The sequence below is a fragment of the Coregonus lavaretus genome (assembly GCF_964263955.1).
Source record: "Coregonus lavaretus genome assembly, chromosome: 27".
NCBI classification, from domain to species: domain Eukaryota; kingdom Metazoa; phylum Chordata; class Actinopteri; order Salmoniformes; family Salmonidae; genus Coregonus; species Coregonus lavaretus.
In genome coordinates this window covers 38247570-38274709 of record NC_140014.1, presented here as the reverse complement: position 1 = coordinate 38274709, position 27140 = coordinate 38247570, and the positions used below count along the sequence as shown (strand labels likewise).

The 27140-nt window shown below is 41.2% G+C and overlaps 1 protein-coding gene and 1 pseudogene across 3 annotated transcripts in view; one reads left to right on the top strand and one right to left on the bottom strand.

Annotated features, from left to right (window-relative positions):
* The window catches only part of LOC311102720 (sex comb on midleg-like protein 4), a 28004-nt gene extending 25275 nt beyond the window's left edge, over positions 1–2729 (bottom strand). For both annotated transcript variants that reach the window (XM_084144093.1, XM_084144094.1), the window contains exon 1: positions 2461–2729. The gene's annotated coding sequence lies outside the window, so the exon portion shown is untranslated. The remainder of the gene's footprint in view (positions 1–2460) is intronic.
* LOC311102995 (AFG1-like ATPase) lies at positions 2085–25322 on the top strand (annotated as a pseudogene). Its single transcript has 12 exons — positions 2085–2199; positions 2668–2882; positions 4109–4169; positions 4492–4596; positions 4741–4871; positions 8076–8200; positions 8426–8484; positions 8573–8655; positions 10948–10960; positions 23282–23362; positions 23639–23746; positions 25206–25322. The product of its transcript is annotated as an AFG1-like ATPase (transcript).
* Positions 25323–27140: the final 1818 nt, after the last annotated feature.

Here is a 27140-nt window from a genome sequence, read left to right as displayed (position 1 = left end):
CCAGCAATGCACTTGGATACAGGTAATAACTAATCAGTCAGATTTGGGCTGAGGTGATTGGATAACTGTAAATATGGCTCACAATGGAGATGAGAATTGTTCCTTAATATGCTTTCAAAAACAGACCATTCCTAATGAAACAGATGCTCTTACCATATGTTTCACTCAAATTTTAGAATAGTTATTTTTTTACACATCTGCTGTTACATTTTGCATGTCTCCAGTCATACAATGTATATCTATTTTAAAGTTTGCATATTGTGACTAAGTTTGATTGTTCTTTACAAGGGTAGAGATGCAGGATCTGTGTGTGTGTTTGACTGTGTCTGTGATGTTATAAATTATATCAATTTTGTGAAAAATATGTTCACAAAAAACAAGGGTAGAGATGGTCCAAGGGTAGAATTGTTCTGCAAGCATATTTACACCTACAGTACACTAGTATTTGCGTGTCAATGTGAAAATGAATAAAGGCTTCACATGTTTTGTCACACATATAGTACGTGGCCCTTCACTTGGTTTCAAAAACTCAATGTGGCCCTTGAGCCAAAAGGTTTGCCCACCCCTGACCTAGCCCAATGCTCTGTCGCTGATGACTGGGATGAATGCAGGAGCAGGACAAAACACCCTCATTGGGACTTATGACTGACATATGGTTTTTCAGGATAAAAAAGAAACAGAATGGAGCTAAGCACAGCAAAATAAGTCAATGGGTATGAATACTTTCTGAAGGCACTGTACATCATTTGAAACTGAATTTCATGAACTTTCAGGACCACTTGTCAAACAAAGTTTAACATTTATCAGGGTTTCCTTTTTAAAGCAATTTATACAGGTCATTCTGATATAATATGTACCCTAGAGGTCAAAGTTCTGTTGACCTGAAAATTCCAAAATTGTATCTGATGGATAGCTGTTCATCTAAGCTTTGCAATTATATCTGATTAATGGGTATATGAGGGCAATAACTTGTTGTATACTGACATTGTTTGTCATAGTAAAATCCCTATGGGAAAAATGAATGGGAAGGAGGGATGACATTAAGAGAAAGCTGCCATTGCTGCGCTGCTATCACACATTTTCCAACTAGGGACAAAGACCTTCAAGGAAATCACTATGAGTGTCACACCCTGATCTGTTTCACCTGTCTTTGTGATTGTCTCCACCCCCCTCGAGGTGTCGCCCATCTTCCCCATTATCCTCAGTGTATTTACATTTACATTTACATTTTAGTCATTTAGCAGACACTCTTATCCAGAGCGACTTACAGTTAGTGAGTGCATACATTATTTTATTTTTCATACCCCCCGTGGGAATCGAACCCACAACCCTGGCGTTGCAAACACCATGCTCTACCAACTGAGCTACATCCCTGCCGGCCATTCCCTCCCCTACCCTGGACGACGCTGGGCCAATTGTGCGCCGCCCCATGGGTCTCCCGGTCGCGGCCGGCTACGACAGATACCTGTGTTCTCCGTTTGTCCGTTGCCAGTTCGTTTTGTTTCGTCAAGCCTACCAGCGGTTTTCCCCTTGCTCCTGTCTTTCTCAAGTTCCTGTTTTCTAGTTTTCCCGGTTTTGACCATTCTGCCTGCCCTGACCCTGAGCCTGCCTGCCATTCTGTACCTTGTCACACCATCCTGGATTATTGACCTCTGCCTGCCCTGACCCTGAGACTGCCTGCCGTTCTGTACCTTTTGGACTCTGATCTGGATTACTGACCTCTGCCTGCCCTGACCTGTTGTTTGCCTGCCCCCTGTTTTTATAATAAACGTTTGTTACTTCGACACTGTCTGCATCTGGGTCTTCTCCTGAAACGTGATAATGAGACATCTTCACGAATTTGGGGGTCTGGCCCATAGACTATTACTGCCAATGCCATTCATTGCCAATTGAAATCAAATAAACCAACACTGCAACAAAATGTGCATATTTAGTAAGCTACTTTATTCTCTATTCATGAAAAACTTATGCATAATGTGAACTGCAGTCCTTAATTAAATGAGAAATACTGCCCTCTCTTGGCTCACTTAAGGATCATTTTGTGCATTTCTGCCTGGTTGAATAAAGTTGCATTTGAAGCCAAAATGGCGACGTGCATGTTGTCGTCAAAGATGTCGCCCATCATTAGATTTGTACTGAAAGAGCAGTACTATTCCTCGAGACCGATATATAACGGTGTGACTGAAATTTCCAGACGAGGTGAGAATATTATTTTGGTGAGTGAAGACCTCGGTTGTGTGTCGTTTCAAATGAGTAGCAACTGACAGCTAGTTAACCGTTACTGTAGCTTGTTAGCATAGCTAAAGTTAGCTAGTTACCTTAACCTGTCAAACTTAATTTCATTCCGGACCTGTCTAGTCCAGGCTGGCTAGATAATTAACTAGCAACCTACACATAAATCAGCCATTATTATAATGACATTAATAGCTAGCTACATTGTTACGGTGCTGACAAACTTACCTTTTTGAGACGAGGGAATATCGAATCGCTGACAAATCAATGAATCTTTGGACAGCTTGCTCGCTAACTCGGTAACGTTAACTGGATAACAGTTTTTGCTCTTCTAAACACGTAACGTTAAACCTCCGCGGGGGGGTTTAGCTATATATCTTACTACCACAGCATCAGGATGTTAACGTTAATTCCGTGATATGTTCTACTGCTCAGGCTACTCGACAGATGGAGATGCTCTCCCCCAGCCTGCTGCAGAAGACCGCAATGCCGCCGCAGCGTACAGCGGACTGCTGGAGCACTACACCAGTCTGGTCAGGGACGGGGCGCTGCGAGAGGACCCGCATCAGAAAGACGTGGTTCAGACCTGGGATCAAATGCACAAAACCCTACGAGGTTACAGAAACCAGCCTACGTCCATATTTTCGAAGGTAATCGGATTTCAATGCATGCACTTTGATTTTAGACACTGGTGTGCAGACTCACCAAAACACATTCAATAATGCACAGGGGCGGTTGTAGTGATTTGGAGGCACCAGGAAGAGGCATGTCTTAACAAATGTATGGAATTTATAGTAAAGACATGTAATTTAACTGTAAAAAATGTATTGCCTTTTAATGTGCCATGAACACGACCAGTCATGATGTTTTCATCTGATTGTCAAACAAATCACTTCAAAAAGTAGGTTACCTTTGCACGTTCATCCAAAATAATTCCAGCATCCAAACAGTGCACTGTGCACCCGCCAACCAAGTGGCTGAAACTATCTCACTGGGACAAGCGAAACAGCGCTCCTCTGTCTTTTCTATATCTAGCCCATGTATCTGATGCTGTCTGGCCAAAAAGAGTATGAAATCCCATAATATTTTTGGCCAGACAGCATCAGATACAGCGCCTATAGAAAGTCTACACCTTTTATTGTTTACATTTTACATTTCCATCATTTAGCAGACGCTCTTATCCAGAGCGACTTACACATTGGTGCATTCAACTTATGATAGCCAGTGGGACAACCACTTTTCTTCATTTTTTTTTTTTATGGGGGGGTAGGAGGATTAGTTTATACTATTCCAGGTATTCCTTAAAGAGGTAGGGTTTCAAGTGTCTCCGGAAGGTGGTCAGTGACTCCGCTGTCCTGGCGTCGTGGGGGAGCTTATTCCACCATTGGGGTGCCAGTGGGATTAAAATTGATTAAATTATAATTTGTTGTCAATGATCAACACAAAATACTCTAATGTGAAAGATTTTGTTTAATTTTTTAAGATGAATACAAAATAAAACACTAATATACCTTTATTAAATAAGTATTCACCCCTCCTGAGTCAATCCATGTTAGAAACACCATTGGCAGCGATTACAGCTGTGAGTCTTCTTGGATAAGTCTCATAAGAGCTTTACACACCTGTATTGTGCAATATTTGCCTATTATTCTTTTCAAAATTCTTCAAGCTTTGTAGCCCCGGACAAGCACACCCGATTCAACTTGACTAATCATCAGGCCCTCAATGAGTTGAATCAGGTGAGTTTGACCGGAGCTACAACAAAAATGTATGCTGTTGGTGTACTGGAGGACTGGAGTTGGGAAACACTGCTCTAGTTAACCCTATATTCACACAGACTCACAATATATTGACAACGGTCTCTTTTAATTGACCGTTTTTCTCGAAGCCAAAGCTCCCAGAAGGCTTCTACATCTATGGTGATGTCGTTAAGTATAGTAGCTGTATAATATATATATATATATATCTGCTGCCACTATAGTATTACATTTATGATGTTTCTCTTTTGACTTCATTGCACATTTGGGCGGCAGGTAGCTTAGTGGGTAAGAGCGGTGTGCCAGTAACCGAAAGGTCGCTGGTTCTAATCCCCGAGCCGACTAGGTGAAAAATCTGTCGATGTGCCCTTAAGCAAGGCACTTAACCCTAATTGCTCATGTAAGTCGCTCTGGAGAAGAGCGTCTGCTAAATGACTAAAATGTAAATGTACATTTGGTGTGATTCACTCTCCAATTCACTCTTTCTCTGTTTTATTTCTAGGTACAGGGAAAACAATGGTTATGGACATGTTCTACTGACGTGGAGACAGCGAAAGAAAAAGAGGGTCCATTTCCATGGCTTTATGTTGGAAGTAAATAATAAGAGGTTAAGTTGTCGTCAAATGATGATTGACTTGACTGTTAAAAATACTTCATAATGAGTTGAGCAATAGTTTCAGATTGATTTAACTGAAATCTTTGAGGAGGTCAAAGTAAACTCAATATTTGTTATTCTACTTGTTGTATTTAGGGATACGTCGACCTTAAAAAAACCTGCCGAAGAGCAACGCTGGGAGGATGGCTAAAGCCTACGACCCAATGGCACCACTAGCAGAGGAGATCAGTGAAGAGGCCTGTCTGTTGTGCTTTGATGAGTTTCAGGTAAGGGCAGAGGGAGATTCCTGTTACTGATCACTTGTAACCACTGTTATTATACAAAATCACCTGAATAGCATTAGCTAATGTATGGATGTGATCATGTGGAATCCTGTTTAGAGCTGGACAAATAAAGCTGTTTTCTATTATATCCAATGTTAGTATTCTATTCTATACATAGGTAAATATAACAGGATTAGGGCTGTCAAAGTTAAGGCGTTAATTAACACTTTAACGCGTGACATTTTTAATGCAGTAAAAAAAGAAATACGCCGTTAATCACATCTACATACCGCACAAACCCTTTAAAGTGCACTTGTTTCCCGCACGGACAATTTTAAGCACAACTTGGTCTCGGTAGTGCTGACTGTCTCTATTGATTGTGGTGCGCTATGCGCACAGCTTTGAGCAACAATTTTCAAGGAAAACGTACAGGATGTTCAACCATAAACACATTCCTAGGCGTTTCTTTAGATAACAGCAAAAACATAATTTGTACAGAAGTAGCTAGCTAGTTATGTTAACGTTAGCTAATTAGCTAACCCAAATAATGTTTACAATGCCATGGCTCAATGCCTCTTGATTCAACTAACTTCCCACAATGATTTTAATCAGAACAGGACATCCATTCCATTTAGCTACTGTTTTTGTTGTAGTTCTCGGGTAAAAAGATTTAAGCAAATTATCCCAATTCTAGTAGTAGCAGCTTGTGACTAGTTAATGTTGAAGAACATGGGTAAGTAGTTTAGGCTAGATATCTGTATTATATTTTACATGAACTCAGACCTGGCTGATCTGTTATTGTCTTCTGTGGAATTCATAATATTGTTGGGCAGGTTTAAAAGCCCTTTTTGTTCTTTGTCTCCATAGTGCCAGTTATTTTTTTCCTATAGTTAACCCTCCAATCAGAAATTGGGAGAACACTCATTTAGAATGCCTGAAGCTTTAAAAAAATACCTAGAGTCAGGTGTTTGTTAGACCATGAGACATCCCGGAAATTGGTCTTCTCACAAAAACGTCTGTAGTGTCTGACCACTCTATGAAAGGGGAGATTCTCACGAACACGATGGTTTTCTCCGTTTGGCTCTACGACCCCCACAAGTGTCACAGGACTCATCTGAAGGTAAAATAAAAAAAATAAAAAAATGAATGGAAGTATGAAGGTAGTTTTGTGCCTCCCCAAAAAGGGGTTAAATATGTGTAAAAAAACATATTTCCTGATCTTTCTTATATCTCCTATATAGGACAAACACTTCAAAAGCTTGTTTCTTATGATTTGTTTTGACTGTCTTATCTTCCATTTATGAATGTGTTATTCAATGTGTTTCTCTGGCCTATAGTACCTTCTACCTTCTCTTCCTCGGAATCCACTGCTAACACCACTTTCTATCACTCTAAATGTCAAGCTTCTGCCTCTATCCCTAGGAAAGTATTGTCTACCTTTTCCTCCCTCTTTAATCCTCCACCCCCTCCCTCCTCCCTCTCTGCGGACGACTTTGTCAACCACTTTGAAAAGAAGGTTGACGACATCCGCTCCTCATTCACTCAGCCTATTGAGTCCACTGGTCCCACTCACACAGAACTACCCTACGCCTTGACCTCTTTCTCCCCTCTCTCTCTCCAGAGGAAATCCTGCAACTAGCGGGTCCGTCCGCGCGACAACCTCCCTGCTCGACCCCATCCCCTCCTCCCTTATCCAGACCATCTCTGGAGACCTTCTCCCATTCCTCACTCCCTCGTCAACTCATCCCTGACCACAGGCTGCGTCCCCTCTGACTTCAAAATAGGGTTTGAGCATAGCCTGAAGGTAGTTCCTCTTGCTGCTCCATAAACAAGTAAAATGGTAGTGGATATGAGCTTCGACTGGAAACCAGTGGAGTGTGCAGAGGGGCAGGGTGACATGGGAGAACTTGGGAAGGTTGAACACCAGGTGGGCTGCAGCATTCTGGATAAGTTGCAGGGGTTTGATGGCACAAGCGGGGAGCTCAGCCAACAGAGAGTTGCAGAAGTCCAGACGGGAGATGACAAGTGCCTGGATTAGGATCTGCGCCACTTCCTGTATGAGGTAGGGTCGTACTCCACGGATGTTGTAGAGCAAACCTACCTCTTCAAAGAGTATCTTAAATAATCCCACAGCACCCCCCCCCCCCTCGCACCCCCTCCCCATAAGCCTTTCGTGAACTAACACTCACACTTGACTTCTCTCCCTTACTAGCTCTGCCTTTGCTGATAGCTAGGTGGGACTTTCTTCTCTCAATAAAAGTAGCTATTTTAAGATGAATGGACTAACTCTAATTCGCTCTGGATAAGATCGTCTGCTAAATGACTAAAATGTAAATGTACATTAAAAATGACATTAAAAACATTCTGATACAGATTATTTTGTGTTTTTTTCCCTTACAATCAAAACAGCATGGCTATAATCAAGGGAGGACAAACATTTTCATGATTTCACTAATATCATCGAAATCAATAGTACCATTTTATATTCCTAAAACATGCATTGAAAATGATACTGTTGTTGCATCCTGTTGTCATAGCTTTTTTTTTTTTTGGCCAAGTGTCAAAACATCAGTTTTAATAAATGTCCAAATTCATAATCAATATGCTGAAATAACTTGTGAACTTTTGAAGACCAATACATAAAAGTTACTCCCTACACACGTGTTCAGATTACTTGTGTTTTGCGATGGCACCGACCAACATAGTCACCCTTTTTCTAGCTCCTAGCCAACTTTGCAGTATATTATTTTTATTGATCTATTTGATTTAGTACCTTCTAAACTGCACACGGACCAATATTTACCATTTTGCGCTCTTCTTACAGACAAACGTCAATGAACTGGGTGTAATACATTTACCTGTCGATGGATGACAACCTGTCGTAGCCATTTATCAACTTATATTATTATTATTCTTTAGGTAGATTTCCAATACGGAAATGGAAACAACACTGTTTTTGACTGGATAGTTTCAACAAATCACCAGCTCCCATCGGTAGCGACGGGTTGGCTTTCATTTGAATGATCGCTTAACCCTCAAATCCATGAATTCATGTGAGGCCAGATACTTTTTTTCTTCTTCTAGCCACCGGGATTGGAAAATGACAGCTAAGGTAAGTCCCACTACGGATCATTTAGCTACACTGAACAAAAATATAAACGCAACATATAAAGTGTTGGTCCCATGTTTCATGAGCTGAAATAAAAGATCCCAGAAATGTTCCATATGTACAAAAAAGCTGATTTCGCTCCAATTTTGTGCACACATTTGTTTGAAAACCTCTTTAGGAATGGGGGTTGTTGTAGTGGCCATGTCCAACCGGCCCCCAGATGGTAAGTAGAATTACCTTTGTTGAGCTTGGTTCAGCACAATCCATATAGGACAACCTATACTGATATAGCCAGGTCTATTCCTCTACTGATCTAACCAGGCCTATTCCTCTACTGATCTAACCAGGTCTATTCCTCTACTGATCTAACCAGGTCTATTCCTCTCTACTGATCTAACCAGGTCTATTCCTCTCTACTGATCTAGCCAGGTCTATTACTGTCTTCTAGATTTGTACAAGAACGGAATACAGAGGGTCAACTTTGTGCCATTCATTGCTGTGTTAAAGGTAAAGAAGTACATTTCTGATGTTTCTTTGGTATATTAGACAATACATAGTCAATCTTACAGTAGTCTGCCCCTCTTCTCTCATGCAGAAATATTGCCAAGAGCTTCGGCTAGACTCTGGGATAGACTACCGCAGGAGAAACAGACCCTCGGATGGAAAACTCTACTTCCTGTAATAACTGCATGGTGCAAACCATGGATACAACCATAAAGCACTCTACTCACTATATTGGGGTTTAGTAAGGTAGGATTTATTTTAACATGGACATCTTTCTTTCAAGCCTATTGTGAGTGCCGGGAAGGAGGGGGGTGGTCAACTGTGCCCGTAAATTGATTTAGGGTTGCCCTAAACTGTTTATTTGGTAAACATTCCTATGTCACACACACCAAACCCCATGATAGGAACCAATTAAGTTCTTGCCTAGCAACAGAGATATGACCATTCAAAAAAATTCACAAAAATCCACATCAATCCCCCTTCTTTGGGAATACATAGTCCCATATCAATACCTCCAAATACTTCAAATGTATATAGTGACTAATATGTGAATACGGTAACCTAATAATCAAGATGTTCATGATATCAGTCTCAATCCTTACATTAACTTCCACGTTTCAAACCGTAAGATTCAAAAGTTTCTACTCGAAATAAATCATATAAGTGTATCCGAAGACATTACCATAAGGTACCGCTGTTTTAACCATAATATCTATTTAAGACAGTTATCTCGCAATTGTACAAGCAATACCCATTATGCTGAAAATAGTTTTAACATCTTTATTTACTAATATATATACTAATGATTTACGTAAATCAGTCTGTCATCTTATAAATCATAACCAAAACCAAATGACTTATCTCAACCACATTTAGAATGGCAATTCTTAGTAATTCACATTGGTCCTATCACTCAAAATTAAAACCCTCAACTTTAGCACCCATTACAACTGTCAGAGTGTACACGCATATTAACATACAGTATAAATATCCATAATTCTATTATGACCTTCCTCATCCTGAGAATAACTACAGATTATTATCTCAATGCATTCTTAGTACTATTAATTTAGCAGTGTATATACCTCCTACCCAAATTAGCAAATTTAGATAAATCCACATTTATTATCGACACAGCTAACCAACCCCTTCCTTCCCCGGCACTTAAATCTTCTGGCGTCTCTTCATTATCTTCCTCAGACAGCTTCATAGTTGTCAAGGGGTGCTGAAGGTGGGTGTGGTGCAGGAATCAAGCGCAGGACGCAGAAGCTAAGTCCAAAAGACTTTAGTGAGTTATTCACGTAGTACACGAGAACACTAAGCCCGGAGGCGAAATAACGGCGCACACAGGCGTCAAACAAAAGGGCGCACAAACATGTGCGAAAACCTCTCCAAACACGGAGGGAAGAATACGTAGCTCCGAACACCAAACAGAGGAGCAATCACACACAACACCATACACACACAACGAGAACTAAATAGGACACTAATGAGGACTAACTAGACACAGGTGTACAACATCCAGACAAAACCAAACGAACATGAAACATAGATCGGTGGCAGCTAGTACTCCGGGGACGACGACCGCCGAAACCTGCCCGAACAAGGAGGAGGAGCAGCCTCGGCCGAAACCGTGACAATAGTTCAAAATGCATTGCCCATGACAATGTCCCAACTTCAATGTCTCATCCGAGTCACCACCATCTCTACCCCCCATTGTGTCTTGTCCATTTGCCAACCAGTATACCAACAACATGAGAAATGTTGTATTTGAACAGATCTTTCTCCATTCTCACTCAATGGTGGACTCCTGTCCCACTCCCTCGAGATAAAAACATGAGAGAAAATCCGTTGATAGCTTTGATTGGCTGTTGTAGACCGATTGCAGGTAGAAGTGGTGCTGTACAGGAACGTCTTCAACGCCTCTGATGTTCATCTTCAGCCGGTTCACAGGTTGTTTCTTCTTTAGGTTCACACCCTTCTAGGCCAAATGATCCCTGCTATGCATCAAGACAGCATCTGTATTTACCTCAAAAGAAGACAGAACATAACAGTTTAGTTGAGTTCATTTCTAATCCAAGAAATCCATATAAGCATTGACTATATGACAAATTATTATGTTTTACCAATTATTCTTAATACCAATTTCTATTATACTCCCCAATTTCTGTTAGGGAAACCCTCCACAGACAGAGAAATGAATGGGGTGACAGTCAGGTGATTCTTGAAATTCTGGAAGATCTTGAAGTTCTTGGAGGTCTGTCCGTCCGCTGAAGGAATCAGCCAGAACACGTAGCTCATCAGTAGCATTCCCCTTTCCATCGTCTCCCATCACCTGATCCTTGTCAGCTCCAGCATCCTCAGCTCCCTTATCTCTAGGTCGTCGGTTTCCTCGTAGTAGTCTGTTGCAGTGGTTTACATGATACCATGTCGATCTCCCCTCTATCCGTACATCTGTTGGTGTAGACTGGGTGACGATGTATGGTCCTTTTAGCTCTGAACCGTCTTCCTTGACTATGGTCTAGGATCATGCAGAGTCCTTCTCCATTAATCAACATCGCTCTGTGGAGTGTGTCCTTCTGGCAGCGTACCAATAGGGAAGTTGAGAGTCCCTGCTGCAATGACACACAGACACAGAAGAAAGCAATACTCCGCCGTGGCGGTGCCATCTTCCTCCTCTGGGTTGGAACACTCCTCCCCACCTGGGTTTTGTCCATCTCTTCCTTCTGTAATCCTTTACCGCCGGTCTCCAGGGTGCAGACAATGCCCAGATTCTCCTGTTAGGTTGGCAGCGAAGCCTTCACCTGGTGGGAAGAAAGTCTCAACAACATTGTTAGGTGCCACCGTATGCTACTATACCCTGTCTTCTTATCAGTCAGGAGAAGCCTTGAGAAGTGCACATTCTTGCAGCTTGTTATAGGTCATTAGTTTCATAGATAGGCCTCCTCTACACCATGCCTCCTACCACAAATACACTTTCACCTAAAACATGTAATCTAACCCATAACACATTAATTACTACTTCTCATATTTTTAATACAATTTGCCTATTTACCAAAAAGCCTCATGCAACCAGTACTTCCCCCCCTTTAGACACATGACTCACATCGTGATTCGTGCATTCAAAAAACAAAACAACAACATTGCCTGAAACCAAAATAATAAATGAAATGAAAATGACAAATGACAATACCTTAACGTAATTGTATCCCATCAAGTAATATCAAAATTCACTAGCGCCAGGTGTTCCTCATTCAGGACTAGCTCTCTCACTCTGACCTTTTGTTACGTGAATTATTTAACAAACTATTTCAGTGTCTCTGTGCGTCTCCCAAAATCAAGAAACGGACAGAGTCCCGGTCTGCATAGTCAGAGATGTTTATTCATTGAGAATTCTGCCATCACAATTTCAGAGTCCATCTTTTATACTCACACGTCATACAAAAATCCCTCCTCTCTGTAGGCGGGCTGTAGTTTTCCACTTTATAATTGCTCTCCTGACCATCAGTTCACACACACACGCACTCTTCCAAGCCTAACAGTTTCTCTCCTCCCTAAATTCCTCAGTTATCTTGGTTTCTCAGTTGCCTGTAGACAGTTCTCCTTGTCCTTTGTTGTCTGGTCTAACTCTTACTCACATTGCTAAATAGTAGCTCAATGTCATAGTCTTTACTGGTCCTACACTCACACATTCTAACACATTTCACACAGTTTCAGGGTGTAATAATTAGTCATTAATAATTATTCTATCACCTTTATGGTCCGAATCATATATAGGACCATTGCCAAATTATAAACTTCTTCCAAATTATCAGTATTATAAATTACCCTCAACTCTGTATAATAAATTACCTTAAATTCCTCATCCTATGCCTCGTGGCTTTCAAGTGTGGGTGATCAATTCACACTAAAAAGTCAGGACAGAGTTCAGAGGTCATTCAAACCCTTCAAAGAAGTGTTCCATTCTATAGTATAGACTAATCATTAACAACCTTCAAAACTTTCATAAATGTTTTGTATCCCAAGTGTACAGTAAGTCCTCATTACATTTCTTCTCAAAAGAAATCACGTGTTTACCCAAAACTTACTCATAAAAACAATCATTGGAAACATTCCAATGAGATGTAAGGAAATCCCATTTTCCTGGAAGAGAAAGTATACATTTCATTAACATTCAATTATAATCAGCAATCCAAAATTAGTAATTACACACAAAACATGATGCAGAAATACACTGTCCTACCTCACATCAATAATCGTTTGTTTCAATCTAATTCCTCATAACTACTCCAGAAGAAGATTACATACAATCTCTCAAAAGATGAAAAGCACTCAAGGTTCTTTGAGTTTACAATGAGTATTTTTAATTGATAATTCTTTATACCTCATTCTCTGTAATTCTCACAATGATTGATTATTAAACCCCAAAATGGGCTTCATTTTATCCCATATCAAATCATCATGGTATCGTTACTGGATGACTTTCCCCTTAGATTGTTCCTGTCACACCTCTAAATGTAATATTTGAGACATTCACAAATATAATAAATTACTACACGTAAAGAATCAGTGATATTTGATTCCAAGCGTCTATTAAAAAGTTGTTTGAGATGTGATCTCCTACGTCTTCCTTAACATACCTACTGTAGGGTACTTCCACCAATCCTATAAGAAATAATTACACTCAAAACACATCAGATAATACCACATTTCATTAAGTTGACTACATCTTCTAATACAAACCTATAACCCCTTTTCGGTAATGTAATCATCTCAACTTGTTGATGTTTTAAAATAAAAACCTATTGTATAATAAATTCAGAACTTACAAGAAATGTTCACGTCTCCATCAGCCTAATAGGAAAGACTACCTCCCATTGTTCAACGGACCAGAAACAGATTATCGTTTTAGAATTAATTAACTGTCTGCAAAACTCACTGGTGTTAAGCAAACTATAGAATTTAATAATAATAATAAAAAATTGTCAAAGAACATTCCATATTCAACTATTCAGATATCTGCTTCACATTACCCCCTGCATCCTTTACATCCTGATATACATGTAGCCCAACGAGCACGACTCTCTTTCACCCGCTTACTAAATCATGGCATTAGTCAATTCTATCCACAAACCACTACTACCTAATAACATATTTTCATTCACATAACTAGAAAGAATTATTTTTAATACTAGTCTACTCAAACAATCCAATTAAACATTTCTCATCTCCCAATTAACCTACTTTCCTTTTTAACACAGAAAACCCTCTACAATCTCTATTATCCTCTACCTCTGTCTTTCCATCTAACGTTACTTTAGCAGGTGATAAATTATTGTGAAGTTGTAGTCAAAACAAACAAAACATCTATTCACAGGGATGCCACTTTAATTACTATGTTATCCAATGCCGCCATGGGTTGGTTGGCTAATCTCTTTCGTATAGTCTTATCAATTCACCCAGTGATTCAGGTCAACAGCATCAATGTAACAGTTTTGCTTCCTTCCATACATGGGCTTGAACCAGGGACCCTCTGCACACATCATCAACAGTCACCCTCGAAGCACCATTATCCGTCATTCAACAAAAGGCGCGACCTTGCAGAGGAAGGCAAACAACTACTTCAAGGTCTCAGAGCAAGTAACGTCACCAATGGAAACTACCCATTTTGCACTGCTAGCTAGCTACCCATTTCAAACCAGTAACACTCACCCCCCTTTGACTTCCTCCTTTTCCGCAGCAACCAGTGATCCGGGTACACCAAACTTAACCCATTATGACACTTACAGCTCTCTCACATTCAGCGAGCCCCAGTTGCTAACACCCGCAGCTCAACACCTAGAAACTCTCCAGACAACAAAGAAAAAACATTCTCAAACAGCGTACTGCATTTACCTCTATAGTAGGGTTCATGTTTGGTTCATTTTCTCTGTTACGATATTGGGTCAGTAATATTTCTGTAGTGATCTCAGCTAAAAGTTGCTATATTCCTCAGTTAATGTTATCTTTCACACTCTGCTTCCTTCCAGCACTGCTTCATTATCCCTGGTGTTTTTTAATACTATTTTTATTCTCTTTGTCCCCTTGCTTTTTTATTTTTATTTTATTTCACCTTTATTTAACCAGGTAAGCCAGTTGAGAACAAGTTCTCATTTACAACTGCGACCTGTCCAAGATAAAGCAAAGCAGTGCGATAAAAACAACAACACAGAGTTACATATGGGGTAAACAAAACATAAAGTCAAAAATACAACAGAAAATATATATACAGTGTGTGCGAATGTAGTAAGTTATGGAGGTAAAGCAATAAATAGGCCATAGTGCAAAATAGTTACAATTTCGTATTAACACTGGAATGATAGATGTGCAAAAGATGATGTGCAAATAGAGATACTGGGGTGCCAATTAGCAAAATAAATAACAATATGGGGATGAGGTAGTTGGGTGGGCTAATTTCAGAAAGGCTGTGTACAGGTGCAGTGATCGGTAAGCTGCTCTGACAACTGATGCTTAAAGTTAGTGAGGGAGATATGAGTCTCCAGCTTCAGCGATTTTTACAGTTCGTTCCAGTCATTAGCAGCAGAGAACTGGAAGGAATGGCGGCCAAAGGAGGTGTTGGCTTTGGGGATGACCAGTGAGATATACCTGCTGGAGCGCAGACTACGGGTGGGTGTTGCTATGGTGACCAGTGAGCTAAGATAAGACTGGGATTTGCCTAGCAGTGATTTATAGATGACCTGGAGCCAGTGGGTTTGGTGACGAATATGTAGTGAGGGCCAGCCAACAAGAGCGTACAGATCACAATGGTGGGTAGTATATGGGGCTTTGGTGACAAAACGGATGGCACTGTGATAGACTACATCCAATTTGCTGAGTAGAGTGTTGGAGGCTATTTTGTAAATGACATCGCCGAAGTCAAGGATCGGTAGGATAGTCAGTTTTACGAGGGCATGTTTGGCAGCATGAGTGAAGGAGGCTTTGTTGCGAAATAGGAAGCCGATTCTAGATCTAACTTTGGATTGGAGATGCTTAATGTGAGTCTGGAAGGAGAGTTTACAGTCTAACCAGACACCTAGGTATTTGTAGTTGTCCACATACTCCAGCTCAGACCCGCCGAGAGTAGTGATTCTAGTCGGGTGGGCGGGTGCAAGCAGCATTCGGTTGAAGAGCATGCATTTAGTTTTACTAGTGTTTAAGAGCAGTTGGAGGCTACTGAAGGAGTGTTGTATGGCATTGAAGCTCGTTTGGAGGTTTGTTAACACAGTGTTAGGGTCAGATGTATATAAAATGGTGTCGTCCGCATAGAGGTGGATCCGAGCGTCACCAGCAGCAAGAGCGACATCATTGATATACACAGAGAATAGAGTCGGCCCGAGAATTGAACACTGTGGCACCCCCATAGAGACGGCCAGAGGTCCAGACAACAGGCCCTCCGATTTGACACATTGAACTCTATCTGAGAAGTAGTTGGTGAACCAGGCGAGGCAGTCATTAGAGAAACCAAGGCTATTTAGTCTGCCAATAAGAATGCGGTGGTTGACAGAGACGAAAGCCTTGGCCAGGTCGATGAAAATGGCTGCGCAGTACTGTCTTTTATCGATCGTGTTTATAATATCGTTTAGGACCTTGAGCGTGGCTGAGGTGCACCCATGACCAGCTCGGAAACCGGATTGCATAGCGGAGAAGGTACGGTGGGATTCAAAATGGTCGGTGATCTGTTTGTTAACTTGGCTTTCAAATACTTTCGAAAGGCAGGGCAGGATGGATATAGGTCTATAACATTTTGGATCTAGAGTGTCACCCCCTTTGAAGAGGGGGATGACCGCGGCAGCTTTCCAATCTCTGGGGATCTCAGACGTTACGAAAGAGAGGTTGAACAGGCTAGTAATAGGGGTTGTGACAATTTCGGTGCCTAATTTTAGAAAGAAAGGGTCCAGATTGTCTAGCCCAGATGATTTGTAGGGGTCCAGATTTTTCAGCTCTTTCAGAACATCAGCTGTCTGAATTTGTGTGAAGGAGAAGCGGGGGGGGGGGGGGGGGCATGGGCAAGTTGCAGCGGAGGGTGCAGAGCTGGTGGCCGGGGTAGTGGTAGCCAGGTGGAAAGCATGGCCAGCCGTAGCAAAATGCTTGTTGAAATTCTCGATTATTGTAGATTTATTGGTGGTGACAGTGTTTCCTAGCCTCAGTGCAGTGGGCAGTTGGGAGGAGGTGTTCTTATTTTCCATGGACTTTACAGTGTCCCAAAACTTTTTGGAGTCAGTGCTACAGGATGCAAATTTCTGTTTGAATAAGCTAGCCTTTGCTTTCCTAACTGATTGTGTATATTGGTTCCTGACTTCCCTAAAAAGTTGCAGATCGCGGGGGCTGTTCGATGCTAATGCAGTATGCCACAGGATGTTTTTATGCTGGTCAAGGGCAGTCAAGTCTGAGGAGAAACAGGGGCTGTATCTGTTCTTAGTTCTGTATTTTTTGAAAGGGGCATGCTTATTTAAGATTGAGAGGAAAGCACTTTTAAAGAACAACCAGGCATCCTCTACTGACGGAATGAGGTCAATATCCATCCAGGATACCCGGGCCAGGTGAATTAGAAAGGCCTGCTCGCTAAAGTGTTTTAGGGAGCGTTTGACAGTGATGAGGGGTGGTCGTTTGATCGCGGACCCATTACGGACGCAGGCAATAAGGCAGTGATAGCTGAGATCCTGGTTGAAGACAGCGGAGGTGTATTTAGAGGGTACATTTGTCAGGATGATACCTATGAGGGTGCCCATGTTTACAGATTTAGGGTTGTACCTGGTAGGTTCGTTGATAATTTGTGTGAGATTGAGGGCATCTAGTTTAGATTGTAGGTTGGCCGGGGTGTTAAGCATATCCCAGTTTAGGTCACCAAGCAGTACGAACTCTGAGGATAGATGGGGGCAATCAGTTCACATATGGTGTCCAGGGCACTGCTCGGGGCTTAGGGGGGTCTGTAGCAAGTGGCAACAGTGAGAGACTTATTTCTGGAAAGGTGGATTTTTAGAAGTAGAAGCTCAAACTGTTTGGGCACAGACCTGGATAGTACGATAGAGCTCTGCAGGCTATCTCTACAGTAGATTGCAACCCCACCCCCTTTGGCAGTTCTATCGAGACGGAAAATGTTGTAGTTGGTGATGGACATTTCTGAATTTTTGGTGGCCTTCCTAAGCCAGGATTCAGACACTGCTAGTACATCAGGGTTGGCGGAGTGTGCTAACGCAGTGAATAACTCAAACTTAGGGAGGAGGCTTCGGATGTTAACGTGCAAGAAACCAAGGCTTTTACGATTACAGAAGTCAACAAATGATAACGCCTGGGGAGTAGGAGTGATACTGGGGGCTACAGGGCCTGGGTTAACCTCTACATCACCAGAGGATCAGAGGAGGAGTAGAATAAGGATATGGCTAAAGGCTTTAAGTACTGGTCTTCTAGTGCGTTGGGTACAGAGAAAAAAATGGGCAGATTTCCGGGCGTTGTAGAATAGATTCAGGGCATTATGTACAGAAAAGGATATGGAAGGATATGAGTACAGTGGAGGTAAACCTAAGCGTTGGGTAATGATGAAGGAGATAGCATCACTGGAGGCATCGATTGAGTCGGTCTCCGCGTGTATGGGGGGTGGGACAAAGGAGCTATCTAAGGCAGGTTTAGCTGGGCTGGCGAGATCTACAGTGAAATAGTACAATAAGAAATAACCGAAACAGCAATAAGCAAGGCATATTGACATGGGAGAGAGGCATAAAGCAATCACAGGTGTAATTCGAGAGAGCTAAGACAACACCTGGTAATGGCGACAAAGTTTGGGCTGAGGCTAAACATAAACAGGATGCGGTACCGTAAAAAGGAACAGTCCAGCAGGCATCAGCTGTATAGCTGAGTTATCATAAGGTCCGGTGAACAGCAATAGGATAGTTCGGAGGTAGTTCGGGGGCTGCTATAGCACTAGCGAGCAAGAGGCCACGGCTAGCGTGTGCTAGCGGGCCGGGGCTAGCAGATGGATCTTCGTGGTCGACGTCGTAACGGGAAGCCTGTTGTAACCACATCAGACGATTTCGTCGGCAGACCAGTCGGGTTGGATTGGCGGGGCTCCGTGTCAACACTAGGAGGTCCCGTCCGGTTGACAGAGAGGTAGATAGCCGGGAGATGACCTGGCTCAAGGCTAACTCAGGGCAGATTAGCCAACCACAACGTTCATTTGGTTGCAGCTAGCTAGTAGCGATGAATCCGGTGTTAAAGGTCCAGTGTTCAGGGTCGATATGTTCAGGGTCGATAACGCGCTGTGCAGACAGTGCAGACTGGCCAAATAATAGTCCAGGCTAGAGCTGGCTGGCTGGTAGGTAGTGCAGGCCACGGCCACGGACAATGGTGAAGACCGCTAACGGTGGCTAATAGCAAGTAGCTAGTTAGCTGGCTAGCGATGATCCGGTGTTAAGGTCCAGTGATTCAGTGGTTCCGGCAGAAAATCCGATATGCTCTGGCTCGATAGCTAGATGTGCAGACTGTGCAGACTGGCCGACAATTGTCCAGGCTAGAGCTGGCTGGTAGGTAGTGCAGGCCACGGCCATGGACAATGGTGAAGACCGCTAATGGTGGCTAATAGCAAGTAGCTAGTTAGCTGGCTAGTTTCAGCTAGAGGTTCTGGATTTAAATTTATGAAGAAACAACAGAATCCATTCCACATTGGTTGAGGCGGGTTGCAGGAAAGTATATTTAGTTAAAGGATGGAAAGTGAGATTGAGAAATATATACGAAAAAGACAAAAAAACTAAAAACAGGCTATTTACATGAGGACACTACAGAAAACACGACCGCACTGCTATGCCATCTTCACTTCCCATTAAGATAACACACTCGCTTCCCTGTTCTGCACTACACTATTATTATCCCCTGTTATCAACTAAGATAATCGCCACAGCTCTAATGAAACCACCAATCCGCCATTATTAGAAGTCAGCATATCTAGGTAACTGTCCTTTCTAAGTAGGCTACAAGTAACAAACCAAAAACTTGCTGTAGTTGACAAGCATATATTGAATTTATATCCATAGTATTAATATCCAATTTATTGATTGACATTACGCCACCATTCTCAATCGTTTAATCTAGCAAACTATTAGGCAACGCAAAAAAATTACTACCTCGAAATCGTCTCGCTATTCCTGTTAAATAAGTGAGTCTTTCCATTTGAACCAAGCACGCTGCCAAATCTTCCATTCAACATCACCGTACCAAATACTTTGTAGTATCTGTCTAAGCAACACATACCAACAGTTGAATTACACTCAGAAACCCAGATGTCATTCTATGCCATTGTCCCAATGCTATTGAAATGACAAAGAAATCCCGCAAATAGCCCAATTACACTGGTTTATCTTCTTACCATCTGATACAAAATGAAGTTCCTACACTTCATCACCTTAGCCCCGAAATGATAATTAGTATAATGGAAAGCCTAAATTGGCTTTGTACTATGTTATAAGTTACATCTATAAATTCCACTCCTTCTGGGCAGTTAATTTCTTAAACCTTATCTCTATCAAATGATCAATCCACGGCACAAACTCAGAAAACCTATATTTATTATTTTCCACCCCTGACGTACGTCTACGTTTGGGTGAGCAAGTTAATATATACATATTGTTCTAATTATTACTTTATCACCTCTCAAGTAATCGATTACACACATACAATTCATCCTATGTTCACATCTTCACATACTCCATATAGAACGTTAGAATCTCCTAGGTACTCACATCAAACGATCCTTTCATGTTTGTTTTTTTTTACGATTTCATTCGACACAAATCAACCTCTTCAAACATACTCCCAGCGGAACCAAAAAAACCAGACCGTAGTTTCAAGGACACTGACCTTCCCGTCATTGGATTCTCACCGGTTCTCTAACCTTCAGGAAACCCCGTCAAAGACAAACCTCTCCTTAAAACATAGACTTTTCCACTACACTCTAAAATAACCCCACGCTCTCCATACCACTCCTTGATATTATATTATGGGCATTGATGTACGGAACCACAATATAATGTTATATGAAAGCTTATTATCCAACCTTATATCAAATTATCATACACATTCATATAATGTATTATGCACCCTTTCAGATAAAAATTACTTTCTGCTCTTTGTTCATAAGATAGCCTATGTTGTTCCGTTCAATTACTTAACGTCGTTAACTGACTTTTCGCTCTATCTTTAACCTATCCCTTTTAAAAATACCTTCTTGGGGATCCTTATTATCTGTCCATGCTGATAAATCACTGATATATGGTTCACCATAGAAAAACCCTAATTTACTAAACATCCATTCGCACATTGTCTGATTTTCACTACTTTTACAAGAGACTTGTTCTAAATGTGGATTTGTCTGTAATAATTTAGTAATTTCCTTTCTCTCTTTTCGAGGTAAATGAAGCTCTGATTTAATCTTAATGGTGACTGTTTTTCCAGATCCCGGTCTACTAAGCTGACCATCCATTACTTCTATTAGTTCATGCAATATTAGTAATCACATACTTGGATCAAATCCCCAACTTAATCTTTATTAAAATTTAGTTTGCCTATTTTGTCATTGGTGCCATGATTCAACATGATCTCTCTGAGTATTTCACAAATAACTTATTCTCTCCTTACCAAGGTATTCAAACCTAAACAACCTTATTATGATTCTACACACCAAATATTTTTCTATGATGATACTACACATCAGAGAACTTATTTTATGATGATACAACACATCAGAGGTCCGTAACCTATCTCTTTATAATGTCTTTATACACTAAGGGAAATCTTGCGCCCAATTTTTTTAATAAACATTAACACAATCTCTTTATAATGTTATTTCACATTAAGGGAAGTCATGCGCCCACTCGTTTATTCTATGTTGTTTTTTACTCATTACTCTAAACACACCCTGTTTTGAATCATAGCACCATGTCATTGTCTAATTTGAAAGTTGTCCTTACCTCCCTTATACATAACTCAACACCACTCATCGTCCCCCTTTAAAATATTGAATTTTAAACATTCTTTAAGCTCAGCTTTACCACAGATAAGCAGAATTTAACCTAATCAAAAAATGAAAGTCTGCTTACATGTTAGTCTGGCTGTAAACAGCATCCGGTTCGTGACGCCAATCTGTTATAACGAGTTTCTCTGGTATCTCGTACCTCAGGATGTAATAGAATAGTTAAACACTTAGATTCGGAGTTATTTAATAGTTACAGTACTGGATTCGTATGACAAGCTGTACGGGCGTAGCCTATTGTCATCCGAATGACTTACATAGAAAAACCTCTCCGTTTATATAATACTTTCCGAGCTAATTCCATCCAACAGTTGCCAACCATTATTGAGTGTCACTCATCTCCTACAATAGGATCCCCCTACATGGTATCGTGTGGCACCCTAGCCAGGCTATTCCATCACGTACTCCTTCTAAGATTAGCACAAGTGGCCCCCAATCTATCTTGGCACGCAGACCTTCTGTCACCCACCAGTGACATCAATAACACATGGCGTGTCCTTACCCTCTCTCCCACATACAGCTCATGAGTTTAAAGACATTAACAAATACTGTATAGAAAGACGTTATATCAGGCAGTATTAGTGGTAGCAGGGGTTACCTTGTCAGCATTGTGGGGATATCACCTTCTGAGGGCATTGATGTTGAAACGTATATACAGTGCTGATTTGCCTCAAGGTGAGGTAAAGTTGATTTAAGGTCACCGCACGTGTATATTGGGTGGCCATGGAGGAAGAAGGAGATGGGGAGCGAAGTGAAAATTATATGGCGTTAGAACACTTTTTTTGTAACCTGTGACTAACGGGGGAAGACTGGGTGAAAGCATGAGGAGGTTTTTTAGGGCCTTCATTTTTGTGGACCCCAGCAGGAAAGTATCCGAAAGGTATAGATGGAGTCAGGCTAAGAGAGAGTGGGAATCGTCATGTTATCAACATTCGTTTTTTCTTTGCACATGTAATTATGCATAGCTTAACGCATTATTATTACGTTATGTTTTGTTTTTCCTTTTGCTTTTCAAGTCTTGTACTATCACTCTCTTAGGACCCCGAAGGAGGAAATGGAGAAAGTCAAAAGCTCCAGCTGAAATGGAGGAAGTCAAACGTTCCAGCTGAAATGTCATCATCAGTTGTACGACGAGAGGGGGAAATAAGAGTGTGCATAGTGTGATTATAGATCAGAGGCCATAAGTCTCGGAGGTGTAAATATGCAGATCAACTGTGAATGTTAATCGTGTTTTATTTTTTGTTCATTTATAAGTAATTTCCAAGTTGATATAATTTTGAACAGTATGGAGTTACTGTTAAAAAGGGGGGAGTGTTGGATTCTAACTTGGAATATACTTATTCATGTTACCATACTACTTTACATGTACAATTAATATATATATTGGGGTCAATGGAGGGGGAGTGCAGAAAGTTTACATTCTGTCAGAACATGTTATTGTCAAATCTCATGTATCCTATGGAGAGAGGATTAGGAAGGAGTGAATTAGGGAGGAGTGAGGACTTTGGGCCGAGGTCAGGTCAGATGAAGTGACAAGGAACAGTCACCAGTTAAGTTCCTGCCTAGCAACAGAGATGTATTGGATGTCTAGAGGTGCAAGGAGGGGACTGCCTAGAAGGAGGGTATAAATATATGTGCTTGTGTAAACATGTCTTTGTCTTCTGCAGCTGTTTGACCCAGTGGGGGGGAAAAACTTGGTTTGAGCTTCACTAGTCGTCCGTGAGTTTTACTCTGTTTGTTCAGAACCTGACAGGAGCCAGTGACTACCTTGAGATCTCCATGCACTTTAATACGGTCTTCATCAGGAACATTCCCCATGCTCGAGTCATCACTCAATCAATCAAGTTTATTTATAAAGCCCTTTTTACGTCAGCAGATGTCACAAAGTGCTATACAGAAACCCAGCCTAAAACCCATGTCTGTTCTAGTTGGGGTAATGTGTTGTGTTGTTTTTATATGTAGATGTAGCCACTGAGGTTGTTCGATTAACATTGTTGGATGCACTTGTATTTGGTGAGTTGCTGAGAACTAGCCTGGTCCCAGATCTGGCTAGAGGAGAACTATCAGTCTCAGTAAACCTCTCATCCTTGGTTTCTCCAGGTACGAGTGGTGATTCTGTCCGCTCACCCTCTGGATCACATCTTTGTACACGAAGGGAATCACGAACACCACCATCATGAACTCATGGATGACCTCGACCTAAAAAGGGTAAGAATTGCTCCAGTATTATTTTATTGATCTCAGAATTCTGCAATGGCAAAACAAAAAAGCAAAATCAACAGTTCCCTGCATATTATGCAAGGGCTTGCAAATATGACCAATCACAGCACTATTTCCACATAAAACAGTCAAATCATCGCAATATTATCGCATAAAATGGATCCATCATACAGTACGAAAAGAGAGCTCTAAATTTCAACCAATCACTGCACATTTACCACATAATATTACTCAGTGCATCACTGGGGGTGAGCTCCCAGCCATCCAGGACAGGACGTACATGCCAGGCGTCTGAGAAAGGCCTGAAAAATTGCGAAAAACTCCAGCCACCAGAGACATGCACTGTTCTCCATGCTCCCATCCAGCAGGCGGTACCTGTGCATCAAGGCTCAGACAAACAAATTCCTAAACGGCTTCTATCCCCTGGCCACAAGACTGTTGGCTAACTACTACCTCACCCTTGCTACTGGTCACTATTACTGCTGTTTACATGTATATATTACCATCAGTATTTATATATTCCTGCTAACATTCACTTCTCAGCCCTTTTGACATGTTCTGTATACCTGCCTATCACGCCTACACTGACACTCTTGCTCACACACACTCACTCACCACCACACACCCACCACTTATGCTGCTGCCACACTGTTTACTATTATTATTTATCCTGTTACCAGTCACTTTTTCCTTGCTTACATGTACATATCTACCTCAATACTCCAGTATTCCTGCACATTATACATTTGGTATTGGCACTGACCCTGTCTATAGCTTCCTCTCTTAATTCGTATGTTTTAAAAAAAATTAGTTTTACTTTTTTATATTGAATACTGCACTGTTGGGTAGGGCTTGCAAGTTAAGCATTTCACTGTACTTTTGACAAGTATAACGTTCTTCTGAATTGTTATGTTTGTTCCTTTAAATAATGACAAACCGGGGCATAGGTTCAACTACTTTTAATAAACTGATACTCTAGCTAGCAATCTCCTTGTGTAGCCATGCAAGGCATACTTCAACTTCCCCCCTCGCATAGTCTGCTGGGTAACGTAGTCTTAATGTTATTAACACATAACAACACATTAATATGGTTCAATCAAGGCACACGTCAACAAACTTTATCCCTCGTCAGCGCATTTTCGCGACAATTTGGACAAAATAATTGCATAATGATATTGCCATACAAATCTCAGAATTGACGCAGCAAAATCAAGTGTTTTTGCCCGCAAACATCGCAAAAAATGCCAGCGGAATCCTGGAGGGACTGGGTAGAAAGTACATTAAATACAATCTCCTCCTGTTATTGAGTTGACCTCTCAAACTACCGAATTTCACAGAGATGATTGTTAACAATCTCAGACTTTAGAAAACCCCAGAATGACACCAAACACTCATACTAATTATGTTTTTCTATTGAATACATGTACACCTTCCTGTGTTGGGCCAGGATGCAGCCAGTGAGCTGTCCATCTTCAGTGGAGCAGAGGAAATTCCTTGCCTCTCTGAGATGCAGACTGAAGAGTACTGGCTGGAAGGAGACCGCCGGAGCACCACGATCACGTAGCTGTACAGTACCCCAATGAACCCCTACACCCTAAACCCTACACTACCTGCAAGGACAGTGACAACCACCTCGCCAGTACAGACTGTCAGTTCATTTGAGGATATCAGTTAGAGCAAGGTGAGGTGCAGAATCACTCATCTTGATCACATAAATACTATGGTGATTTGTTGATCAGTGATTATGCGCCGTCCGACTGCTGTAGTAAATCTCAAACACGCACATACACTACCACGGGGGGATTCAAAACAAAGGAAGATTTTTTATTTTACTAACATGCTGACCAAACCGGCCGCGTTGCGTGCGCTGGAAAATACATTTACACATGTACCTGCCGTTCAATAATTTCATCCCAACTGCTCGCGGGCGTCTTCGTAGCCAGGCACTAAAATTTTAGAGGCTTGATGCGCTGCAAGTCCCGCCTCTCCCATCTACTCATTATTTTTTATGAACATATACCCACGTGGGTGATTGAAAGATGAACGAGGTCCACACTCCAGTCCAGTAGGTGGCCGTAACGCACCTTAAAGTTGGTTGCCAACAGCCATTTAAAATCCACAAAAGAAGAAAGATGAATCAAAGAAAACCTATTAAAAACTAACTAGGTTTCCCCTTTTTATCTGTGGATTAATTGTCGGAGTAGAGAATGACCCAAAATGGGTCAAAATTCTACAAAGATCCAGCTAAAAAAAGGACCATATGCATTTCAGATAAAATAACAAACCCACTGGCTCCAGGCCATCTATAAATCACTGCTAGGCAAATCCCCGCCTTATCTTAGCTCACTGGTCACCATAGCAACACCCACCCGTAGTATGCGCTCCAGCAGGTATATCTCACTGGTCATCCCCAAAGCCAACACCTCCTTTGGCCGCCATTCCTTCCAGTTCTCTGCTGCCAGTGACTGGAACAAATTGCAAAAATCTCTGAAGCTGGAGACACTTATCTCCCTCACTAACTTTAAGCATCAGTTGTCAGAGCACCTTAACGATCACTGCACCTGTACACAGCCCATCTGAAATTAGCCCGCCCAACTACCTCATCCCTATATTGTTATTTATTTTGCTCATTTGTACCCCAGTATCTCTATTTGCACATCATCTCTTGCACATCTAGCATTCCAGTGTTAATACTAATTGTAATTATTTTGCACTATAGCCTATTTATTGCCTTACCTCCATAACTTGCTACATTTGCACACACTGTATATAGATTTTTTCTGTTGTATTTTTGACTTTGTTTTGTTTTACCCCATATGTAACTATGTGTTGTTTTTATCGCAAGGTCGCAGTTGTAAATGAGAACTTGTTCTCAACTGGCTTACCTGGTTAAATAAAGGTGAAATAAATAAAATAAAATAAAACAGCCAAATGTTTACCTCCCAGGACAAATTAGCTATCAACAGCAAGCTAGCTAAATGACCATGAATGTTTCATGTGTGTTTTGACCTGTCCCCAAATTAATATAAATTAGTTGGTTCACAATGGGTTTTGGTATTTTAACAATTTTGTCATGAACGTGTCGGGTGGGGTTAGAAAAAAATCTACATGTCCACAATGGCGCACGCTTGGAGACGGTTTGATCAGCATGTAAGAAAGTATGAATTCAAGCCTTTGATATTACTTTGCCATTGCACTTTACAAACTGACCATATTGTACAGAATATTTTAAGTTAAACCTCTGTTATCTGTTGATTTCTTTCTATATTTTAGTCATTTACATGTACTATGCTGTACATGTACAGTAGCTAGCAGGTGAATAGTGTGAATGGCGTTCGCAAATAAGTATTCAAGGGAATCCACTTATGCAAATAGAACTCCT